This window comes from Camelus bactrianus, chromosome 3, assembly GCF_048773025.1.
Source record: "Camelus bactrianus isolate YW-2024 breed Bactrian camel chromosome 3, ASM4877302v1, whole genome shotgun sequence".
Classification (NCBI taxonomy): Eukaryota; Metazoa; Chordata; class Mammalia; order Artiodactyla; family Camelidae; genus Camelus; species Camelus bactrianus.
Window position 1 is genome coordinate 134,815,185 of NC_133541.1, and position 13,981 is coordinate 134,829,165.

At 41.9% G+C, this 13,981-nt stretch overlaps 1 long non-coding RNA gene across 1 annotated transcript; it reads right to left on the bottom strand.

Moving 5' to 3' along the window:
• Positions 1 to 8,184: 8,184 nt before the first annotated feature.
• On the bottom strand, positions 8,185 to 13,498 carry LOC141575449 (uncharacterized). Its single transcript, XR_012503037.1, has 3 exons — positions 13,390 to 13,498; positions 8,651 to 8,747; positions 8,185 to 8,350 (listed from the first exon to the last, which is right to left on the bottom strand). It is a non-coding gene; the product is annotated as an uncharacterized LOC141575449 (long non-coding RNA).
• Between the last annotated feature and the right edge of the window lie 483 nt (positions 13,499 to 13,981).

Genomic DNA, 13,981 nt, shown 5'->3' on the forward strand with positions numbered 1-13,981 from the left:
GTGATACTGCTCTGGTTGCTGCATGTCCCTGCCCCCAGCCTTGGTTTTGGAGTTGAGTAAGTCACCATCAGTGGAGTACTCTCTTTAAAATTTGAAGACATTTGCTCCTTCTCCCTTGTTGGGGACTTGGATGAGATGAGGTACCAGATAAAGAATGGAGCCCCACCTCATTCTGACCCCTGCTCTTTCCGTTCCTTTCTCCAGGGGAAAAGAGTACAATTCAACAGTATAAAGATTGATTGTGAGCTAATGAGATAGACAAGACAACCGAACATTTATTAAATATACTTTCATGCCAGAAAAAAATGTATTATACACACAAAAAGCACACAGAGCACGTTAGTACCGTGCTTACAAATGTGGGTCCGAGTTCGAGTCCTGCTCTGGAGTGACCAGTCCTGTGAGATGGAGAAATGTTAGGTCAGCTTAGCCTCTCCCGGACTTGTTTCCTGTCCTGCAAAGACGGACTCGCTAGGCGTCCCACCCCCATAGAGGTGCTGTGGGGTGTAAATGACGTGCATGGGCAGACCAAGCACAGCTTCTCGTTCCTCGTAAGTGCAGGATAGAATGGATTTGCGGAGACGGCGTTATGGCCGCACCGTTTAGACTCTCAGTGCTCCAAAGGGAAGACTTGTGGTTTGGAGATGGGATTCTCACTTCGGTAAATACCCAATGTTTGTGTTATTGGGCTCTTCTGATTTGAATCTATTCTTTGGAAAGTACATATTGTAGATATATTTTTTCAAGCATGCGTGCTTTTTTTCTTTTATTATTTACAGTTCTTCTCTCTCATCTCTTGGTGTGACTTTTCATGGAATCCAGGAAACAGCCCTAAGCCACCTGCCTCGTCACACTTCTCCGTGGTGGTTTTCTTCCCTGACTAGAAGAGGGTTTTGCATAGGAAATTTTCTTTGTTCCCCTTTTCTTGCAGTCTCTCTCTCTGTCTGCCCATCTCTCACCTGTCCATCTGTCCATTTATCTACCCACTCATTCTTCTGACATGTTCCAAGAAGCACTTCAGGCAGCTTACAGAAGAATAGATACCAAATAAACAGGTGAGAAAATGGGGCCAAGTTCAGACAGTGAGGCTAGGAAGCGAGCTTGTGTGATGTTTGCAGGCGTGAGACACACGCCTCTGCCCTGTGACTTATCAGATCGACAACAAGAGTGTGCCTGAGGCTCCCAGCAGACACAGGGAAATAGGGTTTGTGGGAGATGCTCACTGGCTGTGAAATAAATAAGTGGATGTGAAGAAGCCCAGCCTTTCCAGCTACTAAGGCTTAGGAGGATATTTTGAGTGTCTTCCAAAATCAGAGTATTTCATCTTTTATATTGTCAGAGTTCTACATATTGTTGGTTACATTCTATACCTGGAAATTTCTCCAAAACTCCTTCCTACATGAGTCCCATGGCTCAGGAATGGGGTGGTCCTGCTCATTGACAGCGTTTGGACAGAAACAGAAAATGACAGCCTCAAAGGAGCCTGGGATTTGTCAGTTATGTTTTGTCAGTGCTGTAGATTTCAGAGAATGTTTTCACAGTTTCTCTCCATCTGAGGCGGCAGTGTGCTCTCTTAGCAGCATCAGGAGCTCAGGGCCACGGGATGGTGAGTGCTGACTGCACTGCCGTCAAGGCATCTAAGGTAGTCACTGCAGGCGTGGTGCTTTTACATACGGCATTTCATGTTCTTTAATAGAAGGTTTCAACAGGGAGTTAATTGAGTTAATTAACATTTAATAAATATGATAATTTTTTGAAAAGACAGTTATAAGCAGAATATAAGCTGTGAAGATTTTAAGAACGGTTTCATTACTGAAATTTCAGTAGGGAAGATTCAGTTTACCTTATTTATGCCTCTCTTTTAAAGTAACAAAGAAACAAGACAGAAAAAGCAGAGGATGATTTCTGTTCTTCCTCTCGGCTTGCAGGTGCCCTCACCTCCAGTGACATCCATCCAGACACCAGCACTGACACTGGCCGTGCTCAGAACTGCCTCAGCCCTGAAGACACAACTGACAAATAGAAGGGGGCCACGCCCTGTTACAGCAGGTGCTCTCACTTAGTGGGTCCTTATGTAACTGTGCGGTGTTAATCAGGATCGCCCGTTCTACATTACATGACTCTGCTGCGGTGTCTCCTAGTTACTTGTTTCTGTATGTACTCGTGTATTTTCTCCAATGTGTAGTACTACACATCTTAAAATTCTTTTTTCAGATGAAAAATAATGTGTATTTAATATAATAAGTCTGAAAAAAGGGGCAAAAGAGGCTATCCTTATCCCACTACTCAGAGATAATAATTAACACTTTAACATCTATTTTCTGTTCTTTTCATCAGTGTGTATCAACTCTCTCATAAAAACCAGTGAGCACTCTGTGCCTGTTTACTGTGTGGAGACCTCCATTTTCCATTTGGCTTTTTATATGTTTTTCTACAATATTCTAATTCCCCTGGCATGATTTTTAATGACCAGTATAGCATTCTGTCTTGTGGAGGCATTGTCCATTTTACTTCGGACTTAAATAAACTTTTAAATTCCAAGTATATATAACTGAAATACTGAAAAGAGAACTGTGGTGGTACTGAAAGGCCCCTATATCCCTTCCCCTTTTTTCCTGAGGGCAAAACTGTTGACAATGTGGTGTATATATTTCATGACATTTATGCCTATGTATATACACATACATACATAGATACATACACGAATCTGAGAAATCTATGTATATGTGTGTGTATATATGCTTTATTGAAAAATAAGGCCATAATACATGTTTTATGCAGCTCGCTTTATTCACTCAGGGGTATAACATAGACGTCCTCCCACTCCATACTCACCCGGTCCTTTCAGATAGAGTGGAGGGGTCCCCTGATGTGCAGGTGTGTTCTCTTGTGCAAGGACACCTTTGGTGGGAGAGTGCTGTGGACAAGGCCCTGAACCATGCCGAAACGCCGGCCCCATCAGAGCCCACAGCTCGCCGTGATTTACCGCTTCATTGTATTGATGGTGGACACTTAAGTTTTCTCCATTTTCCACTGTCAGAAAAGATGTTTGACTGGCATCCTTCTTCTGTAAATATTCCTGTGATCTCATATGAGTATTCCTTTAGTTAAGGCTTCTGGAAATTTAGTCCCTGGATGTGACATTTACATTTATCACAGGCTCTTTTCAAGTGACTCTAGAAATTCCATCTCCAGTGGGGAATGAAATGATGTAGAATTACTTATGTAACCATTTCTCTATAGCAGGATTTGATTTCACTTCAGCTTTTCATCCCACCATTGTAAACAGTGCTGTGAAAATATCCTGATGAGTACATCTTTTTGAACTGATTTTTTTCTAAACGAAACGATTCCTAGAAGGGGAGTTCAGTCTGTGTGTACACACGTTTTTCAGAGTTTACATATCCATTGACATGTCGTCCTCCAAACACGTTGCTCACAGTTTGTTCTCTCACAGATGGACACTAGCTAGAACAACTTTTAAAAATATTTGCCAATATGATGAGCAAAAGTGCTTTTTCATTGTTTTAGTTTGCATTTGATGACCAATGAGGTATTCAGCATTTTTCACTTATTAGCCATCTGACTTTTAAAAAGTGAATGATCCCTTTTGTCCTTCGCACACAGTTAAGTGAGGGAGCTTCTTGTTGCTTTGTGACAGCTCTTTGTATGTTATGAACATTAACCCCTTGACTTCATCAATATGTATCACGCAGTTTTTACTTGTCATTTCTTGCCTTTCATTTTATTCAGTAGGTTTACTTTTGTTGTGGCCCAAAATATACTTAAGATAGTAAATGTCTTCTTTTTGGGTTTTATTTTTGTTATTATTTTAGAAATACTTTCTTATAATGGTACAAATCTCTTCTGTAGGTTTTTTAATCTCTAAGATGGAGATGATAATAGTACTTGTTATAGTGAGGAGAAGTTGAATTAATATGAGCAAAGAGTTGTATTTGCTGTTATTAGTACTTTTTAATATTTACATCACTATCTGTAATTTTTCTTGTGGTCATTATGACAGGAATAGAATTTGTTCTTTCCAGGTGATTCTCTGATTTTCCCAGGACAATTATTGAATTCATACTTTGCTCTTTGATTTGAAATCCCACATGCACAAAATACTTATGTACACTAAAGTCTCTTTTTGAGCTCATGGTTTATTTCTGTCAATCTTACTTTATTACTCCAGCACCATAACTTACATATTGTAAAAATTTATTTAATATCTGACAGTGTGATTTTTTTTTTGATTCTTTTCTTCCATCCCAATTTTTCTTGGCTAGTATTATGACTTTATTATTCCTGAAGAATTCTAAAATACTTTGTTCAAGTTAAAGAATAAAAACAGATAAGGGTTTTCATAGGATTTTTTAGTAAGTTTTGAATTATCTTTAACAGAGCATTCATTTTACAAAGCTGCTTTCCTCCATGCAATATGTTGATGTCTCTACATTCACATCTCTTACTTTACCCCTCAGTATAGTCCTGTATTTTTCCCCATGTACAACATGGGCATTATTTTTGAGTTTAGCCCAGATTATTGTTTATGTTTTACTTAATTTTGTAAGTGAGAATTTTTTGCAATTATATTTTTTAACTCTTCAAACTGACACCTAGGAAGGCAGATTCGGATTGTCAATACTCACTTTGTAACTTGTCATTTAAAATTGTAAGTATTAAATACTTGTTCCAGAATCCTTTCTTTTCTGTTTTTAAAAATTTGTTTCCAAGATTATCAAAGTGGTCGTAGCTAAGTAGTATATTTGGGGAGACTGATGGAGAGAGGTAGTGTGGCTCATGTACAAACTGTGAGCATTTTCATGGCTGCCTTTAGGCTGGAGAGGCCTCCGAAGAACCCAGGTTAGACCAGGGATGGCTTTTTATGCACTTGAAAGCCAGCATTCCTGCCTTTGTGGAGAAGCCTGTTGGGCGTGACAGGTAGATGATCAAGGTCCGATGGAGGCCATTGGCTGCACAGAGCGCTGTGACTGTGAGAACTGGCGACCATTAACATGGGAAATGCTTGGCGCCAGGAACACTGCAGGGGAGCTGGGGAGCCTGTGTGTTAAGGATTTTCCAGTCCTGGGAGTGAGAAGAGCAGACTCTGCATTCAGATCTGAGTTTGAATTCATCCTCTCTTGTTTAATGGTCCTCTGACTTTTGTCAAGTTATATATCCGCTTTGAACTCCTGTTTTCTTGTGTCTCAAAATAGGAGAATTACGGCCTGCTGCTAGAGTGTTTGATCAGGGTAAATGATTTGTGTCTATAAGATGCCATGTACTGTCACAAGTTCAGTGAGAAATGGGCTGTTGCCTCTTCTGCAACTCAGTGTTCGACAAGACATCTGGGGAAAGCCAGTCCCTAATTTGTGTGTGATGCAGTAGGAACAAAATTAATGTCTTGCCTTTCGCTAGCAGTATTCTTACTTCTTTGCTTCATTTACTTCTTTCCTCCTTTCATTTCCCCTTTCCCCTCCTCCACCAAAAGAACCTGAGAATGTCTCAGAACACTAGATTCAAATTACTTTAAAGGTTGTCTCATCCTCATGAAATGACAGTAACATAAAAAAATCTGTACACATCCCAGAATTCATTGTATTTGATTTACGCACACACGCGCGCGCACACACACACACACACACACACACACACACAAAATCAGGCTACCTCCCACTTACAGAGGAAGAAGAACCACTTATTCTGAGTTTTCATTCACTGTCCGTGAGAGCAAAGTGTCTTACGCAGACTTTCACCTGGCTTCATGCATGGTGTTTTTAGTTGGATTTCTGCTTTGTGGCCATAGAATTATTCTCCTAACAGAAGAGAGGAAGTGGAGACATAGACATTCTGCTCAGATATTGGTGTCATCATATTTGAGTTGGGAAGGACTTAAGACAGCATAGAGTCGTATCTGTTTATGGGTGAGAATCCATGATAGTGTAACTTGGACAAGAACCTGGATCTTCTGCCATCGTGCCCACGAGGGTGAAGAGGCAACTTGGTGGCGGATGGCAGTGATCCTTCTTGCTTGAGTTCCAGGGTCTTGCTAGTTTTCATTGCTCACCTGCCTTTAGTTAAGGTACATGTGGCCTCTCATGGGAAGGTCACGCTGTTCTGATAAATAAAGTTACTAATCAGCAAAAAGCTCTGGACCCACTCATATTTCCCAGAGTTTTTTCTGCTGACCTGCTGACACTTTATGTAAATGAGACCTAAGAAACTACTGGATATAAAATCCTTTGTGTTATCCTCGAGTTCCATAGGAATGGGGTGCTGTCTCAGGTTCTCTAAGGCTAGATCTGAATAAAGATAGGGTGATAGGCTTTGCTGCTGGACCCTCCACAATCAAATGTGTTTTCCACCTTAGTGTTTAGAATCAGGCAGATGAGCTCAAATCTTGCCTTTACCAGTTATTAGCTTAGTGACCTTGGGGAAGAAACTGTACTTAATTGTGTTCAATTTTCTTTGTTTGTAAATAAGTTCAGTATTTATTTTAAGGTTTTTGATTTAGAGTTGAATGAGTTAATTTCCTCATTTATACCTAAAATATATATCGCGTGGCTCTATGATGGTGCCTTGGTTGTTGATTACTAAGGCACTCGGCAGGGAGAAAGGGGGTGGGGGACCCCTGGATTCTAGAGCTTATTATATTCCAGGATATGCTTGTAAAAGACTGGATGTGCAGTGGATTTTTAGTAAATATCCATTCCTTTCCTAATCCGCATTGATTGTGTATATATCTTTATATTAATATATGAACAAATTTATAATGCAATTTAAATATTTCTGTAGAATTTAAAATATGTAGTTGTAACAAAAATACGTGAAATAAAATGATTTCACTTTTATTTTCTTTTCAATAAGCAAAACAAAATAAAATAGAAAAGAAAAAAAAAGGTTTGAAGGAGTAGAAATAACTTTCTTTCCGTAGAATCAATTCCCTAACAAAGGTTTTTTGGTTGTGTTGTTAAACAGCACATAAAATTGATAGGTTGTGACATATTGGAAATGAGGAAACAGTGGAGACATACTACCTCCAATGAAGTCATTTAGTTACCACGTCAAAACTAGTTCTGCTTCCTGAATGACAGGCCAGTAAATCGGGAGATGAGGTGTTAGAGCAAGGAATACTGACTTTATTTGAAAAGCTGGCAGACCCAGAAAATGGCATACTGATATCCTGGAGAACCCTCTTCCCCAAGTCAGAATTCAGTCTCCTTTTTTACTAAAAAGGGGCGGGGGTGTTGTTGGTTGTTGCAAACTTCTTGCTGTACGAATTGATTTCCTTGGAATCCTTTGTTCTTGCAGCTGTCCATGTGGGTCAAATCATGGTGCCCCGGTAAAACCTCCAAAAATAAACAAAGTTTATTCTGTTTTACTACTTGCCATCTATATATAAGTGCAGAAGAGCTAACATCCTTAAAGATCAGAGCCCGGAGAATAGTCTCTCCTGGATATTTCAGGCTAAAGGCAACTTTCTTTTACAAAAGCTCCAGAGCTAACAAGTCTGAACCTAGAAAACAGGGCAGAGGTTTAAAGCCAAAGGAACACATCTAATATGGAGTCAAATTTGTTCTTTTCTATTACAATTTCTTTTTCCACCTCATAAATAATTTTATTAAGAAACATGGGCAATTTTTTTTTATTTTTGCTTCTTAATAACGGATAAGTGGTCCAAATACATTTTTGTGAACAGGGATGCTGTGCGTGCCTTGGGGTCACAGCAAATTCTTGTTGGGGGTGGTCGACCCTGCAACATGCCTGCTGCCCCATGACCCTTGGTGAGAGTCCCCCTAACCAGGGGCTATCTTCAGGAACCAGCATATGGGCATTGACCTCTGAAGACCTCTTTTTCAGGTGCAGGAAATTTTTTCAGATTCTGTGATTGAAAAATCACTCCAGCTGGGGAAAATTAGGGAATAAATGAAGAGGAAAGGGGCTTGGAGTAGAGTAGAAGAGAAGGACAGAAGATCATGGAGCCTGGAGGCTTGGCAGCGAGGCCTCCGGAGAGAGAGAAGCAGGGGTGGGGATGGGCCCTGTTCCAGAACCAGCTCCTGCACCTGTCCCCGCGCCCAAGACACACAGCCTTTAATGACCCAGGACTCTCTGCTGTCTGGGCGTCACCCTAGGCAGAACCTTGAGAACAAAATTAAGGGGTGGGCAGTACTCACATAGGGGGTCACAGAGGACTTTGTTCAAGTCCACAGTGCCTTTTCTGGTCATGTGTTTTCAGTTGTCCTTTATCTTAGGATCTGAGGAACAGGAGCAAGGAACTCAGGGAGAGATCCAGGAAGACATCTGAGTGTGTTAGGGAGGACATTCACAGCGAAACGGGGAGCGAGGACACCTGCAGCAAAGTAAAATGACTTTACAACTATTGCATCAGAGCTGCAGGTATGAGAGAGCCTAAGCCTGTTTCAGAGTGCAGGGGACAAGTGGAAAGGAATGGTAAAATTTCCACTGACAATTGAAATTTTGTTAAACAGCCTGCTACTCTTAATTGTATCACTTGAATGTAGGCAGGTGTATGTCTGTGAGCATTTATAGGTTCACACAACCCCACCAGCCCCTCTTGACCCCATCAGGGATGGGCTTTCTCAAGCACAGTGCACCTCCTGCTTGGGTGGGCCATGCTGCATGTCCTCACCTTGGGCCGGGCTGCTGCAGGGCACTGAGTCCCCAGGCACGGGCTGTGAGACACGACAGGAACATCTCTGCTCATAACTGAGAGCATCCGTTTCCCCCTGCAGTGTAAGAATGCCGGTGACTCAGTTAGAAGCATGCTTCAAAGCTGTCCGTGTCTTTGCCATCCAGAAGCGGAGCCTGGGAGCTTCCGAATTTCTCCAGAATGCGGTTTACATTCACATTCGATAGGTGAGTGCATGTCCACTTACAATTGGAGGAATTACTGCAGTTTTTCTGAAACTTACCACTATTCCATCTGATTTTTCTGTGCTAGGATTCAGTATAGCCTGCTAAAAATTCTGGAGTCAGATCTTGAAACCCTGATGAAGAGGACTATTTATCTTATTTCTTTATATGATAGTATTTTACTTTCAAAATTCAGAGTTTTTGGTTTTTTGAGGAAATTTGGGGGGGGTTGGAGAATCAACTTTTCTCTTACCATCTATGTGACCTGTTGCTATATGCCTCTCACCTGTCTTCTGTCACTTGTGAGGCAGTTCCATTTGTGACCCTGTCTGGTTTGTTCATGTTATAAAACATAAAGTCTGTAAAAGTACAGTCCCTTTTACTCTGAAGACATTCCACAAGTACTACTTAAATCTGAGTGTGGTTTTTAGAAGAGAGAATCATTAGAACATATACTTGCAGGTTGCTAGTGCAAAATCCCCAAATCAATACTCTAGCTCAACATCTAAGATCTTTCTAATCTACCTTGGATTTATATGGATAAGTGAAGCAGTTTGCTAAGAACACAAGACCAGGTTTAGAATACAGGCTGGTGTAGCTCAGCAGGTCCTTCCATGCTGATGCTCTGCCAGAGGGCGGGGCCGAGGAGAGAGGGCGTGTCCTGCCCTCCCTGAGCTGACAGTTTCATGGCAAAGACCTTCATCAGGTGAAGAACTGGGAGTTTCTTCTAAGAACAGTGGGATTGAAAAGAGTCCTATAAGCGCGGGACTGACAGAATCCCATTTGACTCAAGTAGGGGAGAGCGGTTGTGGGGCCACTTGGGAGACTCGTGAGTCCAGGAGTGCAGTGTTGGTGGCTTCCACTTGAGCGGTGAGATGGTCAGTGGGTAAAAGCGAACAGATTGAAGACATGTTTAGATGGTAAAAAGAAAGGATGAATGCTGTCTGTGAAGGTAGGATGGAGTAAGGCCCAGCTTTCTGGGTGGATTAATCAGGTAAATGATGGTCCTGCTGTGCTTTTAGGAGGGAAACTTGCAGAGGAATTTCGGGGGGAAAACTGATGAGTTCAGTTGTGGGTAAAGTGAAAGGCTGCTCGATGTGTGGTCTGGGAACTCAGGTGAGAGCCAGTAGTGAGTAGAGGAAGGGGAGAGAGTTTTTCAAATCATTTTGTCTTGTGAACATACAAACAAGAATGAGTAATGACACACAAAACCTCTAAATTCTGGATTTAAAACCCAATAACATTTTGTTATATTGAGTGCAGAGGTTCTTAAATTTTTAATAGAAATTAAACAAATAGAAACAAAATAGTGGAGTTAATCAACATCTTAGAGTTGATGTGTGTCCTTGTATGTATTTTGATACCTCATCTCTTTATAAGCATAATCTACAAAAGCTTGTTTAGCATAAGATTTAAAAAAAGGGACGGGGCACACAATGTTGTGGGTTGAGGCTGATCACCTTGGGCAAATTTTGTAGTCTCTCTGTGCCTTAGTAGCATCTCCTGTGACTGCCCCCGGGCCCCTCATCACAGCTGATTTCCTAAACTAGATTTTGGGAGGGAGGCTGCTGAAGGGATTAAGAAGTGGCAAATGCTAGAGATACTGAAGAGAGACAATAAAACAGATTAAAGCCTATAAACTTTGTACAAATACCCTCAAAAGTGAAAGAATCCCGCAGTGTTTTGAGCCACTTAGCATAAGGGAAACAAAATCACGTGGACCCAATTCTCTTGAGCATGTGAGTATTGTGGGTGGGAGGATGTCATCAGAAAAGTGTTGAGAAGAGGCCTTTTGGTTTCCCTTGACATTTCCAGTAAGGATGGGGCAGAGGAGCGAAAACCCCCTCTTCACAGTGGAAGCTGCTGTTTTGTGCGAAACTGACCAAAGGTTGGAGACCAGTCATCAGCGGTGCTGGCAAATGAAGAGACTTCAGGATTGGGTGGGGCACTTGCTGTGACTTCCAGGTGACCTGCTGACTGGGGGCTGTGAGGAGGGCAGTAGGTTTGCAGGGTGACCCGGGCATAATCCCTGGCTCTGAGGCTGCTGGTCTGATTAGCAGACCTGGGCACCCGCAGTCCTAATGGGGCAGCTCATGATGTAGCCTGGGACACCTGCCATTCTGAGGGCGAGAAGAGGGCTCCTCTGAGGGGGTGTCCCTGCGGAGAGTGGAAACATCCTCCTGCAGGGGAGAAAGTGCCTCTGAGCACGGGGCCGGAAACACAGGCAAGACCAGCCTGAGCACGGAGGGTTTGGGAACCCGGAAGTCATACAGTGGCCTGAGCAGCCTTGTTCCTGAGAGACTGGAGGGACAAGATGCTGAAAAGTCAGGCAATGGTCCGACCCTGTGGTGGGTTATGAGTGACAAGAAAGGACTGGTCAGGCAGGCACGAGAGAACCCTGTGGCCATCCCAGCTGGGGCATCACGCCGGAGGGAGGAGCAGTTATAGACTTTGCCACTTATTAGCTGTGTGACTTTGAGCAATATCACTCCACCTCTCTCTACATATATCTTGATGTGTAAAGTGACAGAGTGACAGGCTCGTGTCATCAGAAGGCTTAGTTTAGCTCTGATCCTCTGTGTCCTGTCCTGTCAGTGCTACCCTGCAAGTTTCTGCAGCGGCTGCTCTTACCCTGAGATGGGAGGGCGCAGAGGGACATTGTAGAGCCTGAGGGCAGGAAGAGGTTGCTTTAAAAGCAGACTTGTAGCCGCCTGCATTTGCAGACCTTCAGGCAGTTTGGTTGAAGTTAGTGGAGAGAACTTTGGAGGCCTTAGTATCCTCATAAATCTTGTTTTCCCTTGGGGACTGGATTTAACTTTGCAGATCCATGTTGAAGATTTGAGCTTCTGGCAAAGCTGTTTTCAGAGATGGGTATATACATAACATATGGTAAGAAAATAAAATGCTTTTATTTAATGTGTGGGACTTTGCAGGTCTTGGGAACAGCTAAGTTGGCCTGGTCTCCACGGATGACAGTAGGGGTCAGCAGAGCGTGCGGGAGGGCAGGCTGACCGCCTTGCTTCTGCAGGGGGTTCTCCATAGCAAGACACTCTGTTGAGTTGACTCTTCTCTAAGTTTGGTCTGAGCAGACAGCAAAGTAATGAGTTCTGGTGGGATTGTATAATGACAGGAAGAAAGAGGAACCCGTGGTTTTCGGGACTAGGACACGCTTTTGGTTCCTGATCCAGTGTGTTCCATTACATAATTGATAAGTTGTGTCTATTCTGGGACTTGATTGAAAGAAACATTCAGCCTTAAAGTTAAGAGTTATGTATTATTTGGAGGGAGGACTCGAGCCGGGATGACAGCCTTTCAGATCACTCTGAGGGACTGCTCCCAAGAGGTAGGGAAGGAGCTGGGATATATAGGAGCTTTACAACAAAGACCAGGTAGTTGGAACAATAAAAGATTGTTATCTAAGAAAGCCAGGTATCTCAAGTTCAAGAATTTAGTGTTTTTCTATGTATGGGAGGATGCGAACATTTTGGTCATTGAATTCAATTCTTTAACGAGCACCTGGCTATCTAGGGCCAGTATCCTGTTGTTTCTTACTGTGAGTCCGCTCAGAGGGCACCACTGTGAGTGGCTGAGAGGCTAGGCTGCAGGCTTGTACTCGCTGAGGAGTGGCAGCAGCTGCTGATGACTTGGTTTCAGCATTCTTTGTTTACTGACATGGATGCAGTATTTTCATTCACATTGTAGTATTTTCATTCACAGTGCTCCCCCTTGGTCCTAAATTCGACCAATATTTTGAGAGACATTTCATGACCAATTTTGTCCCATTGTGCTAGGATGGCTCATTCCTAGTTAAGTTGAAGAATATTCTGAGCTGCCATTCAAGGTGTTAGATTTTTTATCAGGACCTGTTGATACTAAAATTTCTCTGGATCGCCTGTCTTACTAGTCTATTATGATCGAGGAAATGTTTGCCCTTCGTTGCTCATTCCCATACCTAGAATCACACTATTACAATTATTTTATACAGGGTTATAAATTTTATCTATTTCTTCAAGATGTTTAGCCATCATCAATCTTGTAGGCCTAGTTACACATTGGGAAATGTAACAGACAACAATTTTATTATATAGACAGGATATAAGTAATAAAGCTAGTAAAGTTAATAAAGTCACGAATGAGAATTTAATAGTCGAGAAGTTATATTTTTGGGTTAAAATTTTGCTTGTGTTCCTGATTGAGTTTGAGTCATCTTATGAGAAATTTCATATTTATGGTCAGGGTCAGAGCAGGTATTAATTAGCCTGGTGAGGTCTCCCACCTTGTAAGATCAACAGTGGCCTAAACAGAACTATAATTTCCTTTTTAGAATAACGTTTCTGAGGGCTATCTAGTTAGAGCCTTGGAGTAGGGAAACCCACCAAGGTAACACAGAAGTACTAGACATAGGTAATTTACCATAAACTTAACAGTTGGAGTAGTTCATAATCAAAGGTAGGAGAAATTATCAAAGTAATTGGCATACAGGCCTGGTTCGGTGTTTTGGGTCAGCTGTCTTACCTCAGATGTCGTCGTCTTCTCATCCTGGCCTGGGTAGATTTTTCTTCATTTGGGCATTGTTTTAAGGTGACCAGTGCTCTATAGGCCAGTGCACTGCAGGGGCTGTTTCTGATAGGAAATGAATCCAAAAGTCCATTTCCTTCAGCTTTGGTATGTACGGTCTAGTTAAGAGTACCTGATAAAGGATCCTTCCATTCAGGTAGTAGACAGTTCTTTAAGTCATGCCTGTTCCAGTATGTATAATCCCCTGGCTGCAGGTCATGGGGCATTGGAACTTTACCCAAGGATAGATTACTGAACTTCAGAAACAAACCTAGAGTATTCTTTTCATAATTCAATTAACCTTTACAGCAATGTGACATAACAGCAAGGAATGATCTGGGAAATGTCTTAGTAAATATAGACCTCAATTAACAAAACTAGAATTTAATATCCACTAAAATATAATCTTTTTTCTCTCTAAAGTTACCCTCATTTTTCTCAAATATAGTCAAATCAAGAGTAATTTGTTTACAAGTTAAGTCTGATTATTTGATCATATAGGCTTTTTTAAATTGGCTGTGTTGGAACTTTTAATTAGGAGTCTCAGGGT